The sequence below is a fragment of the Dama dama genome, chromosome 12, assembly GCF_033118175.1.
Source record: "Dama dama isolate Ldn47 chromosome 12, ASM3311817v1, whole genome shotgun sequence".
Classification (NCBI taxonomy): Eukaryota; Metazoa; Chordata; class Mammalia; order Artiodactyla; family Cervidae; genus Dama; species Dama dama.
Genome location: NC_083692.1, coordinates 38,516,142 through 38,517,216, shown reverse-complemented (window position 1 = coordinate 38,517,216; position 1,075 = coordinate 38,516,142). Strand labels below are relative to the sequence as shown.

Genomic DNA, 1,075 nt, shown 5'->3' with positions numbered 1-1,075 from the left:
AACCAAGCTGGAGTCATCCCAGGATCACAAGGATGGTTTAACATATGCAAATCAAACAATGTGATACGTCACATCAACAAAAACCAAAAAACACATAATAATCTCAATAGATGCAGAAAAAGCATTTGATAAAATTAAACTCTTACCAGTTTCCTGGCGTGCAGTCGCCACGGCCCCTTGCTCCAAGCACTGCCAGGAATGCAATGCAGAAATTTCAGGCTAAGCAAGTTTTCAAGAAAACTGCCCGGGAGCCGAACTGGCTTTGGTTGATGAGGGTGGACAGGTGGTTCATCATGGGTGACATTTTCTCAAGCATTTTCTCCAGTTTGTTTGGAACCTAGGAAATGAGAAGGTTAATTTTGGAATTAAATAGAGCAGGAAAAACCATAATTTTGTACCGATTACAGGTTGGAGAAGTCATTGTTACTATTCCTACCATTGGATTCAATATTGAGATGGTAACATACAAAAACCTTAAATTCCAAGTCTGGGATTTGGGAGGGCAGACAATTGATGTTATTATTCAAACACAGATGCAGTCATTTATGTAATAAATTGTGGTGACCAAGACCAAATTGGTATTTCGAAGTCAGAGTTAGTTGCCAAGTTGGAGGAAGAAGAGCTGAGAAGAGCCATTTTAGGGAGTTTACAAATAAGCAGGACAATGGAACAGGACGTGACTCCCTCAGAGATGGCAAATTCACTTGAGCTACCTGTCTTGAAGGACTGAAAATAGCAAATATTTAAAACTTCATTAACCAAAGGCACTTGCTCTGATGAGGCAATGGAATGGTGAGGTGAAACACTAAAAAGCAGACAGTGATTCAGTCACTTATGCTTCTCTGAAAAGAAGACTATATCACATATATGTCCCTTTGGAAATCGTTAAGTGTTTTTCATATTCCTAACTGTTAAAACTGCATGATTGTTGGCATATACCAAACTGGCTGCAACATTTGTGATAAATATTAAAAATAAGTTTTTAAAAAACTCTTACCAAAGTCAGTATAGAGGAAACAGAGCTCAACAGAATATAAGCTGTTTATGACAAAGTCACAGCCTACATAATACTCAA

General features: G+C 38.0%; 1 pseudogene; it reads left to right on the top strand.

Moving 5' to 3' along the window:
• Positions 1-293: 293 nt before the first annotated feature.
• On the top strand, positions 294-823 carry LOC133067201 (ADP-ribosylation factor-like protein 1; annotated as a pseudogene).
• The last annotated feature ends 252 nt before the right edge of the window (positions 824-1,075 follow it).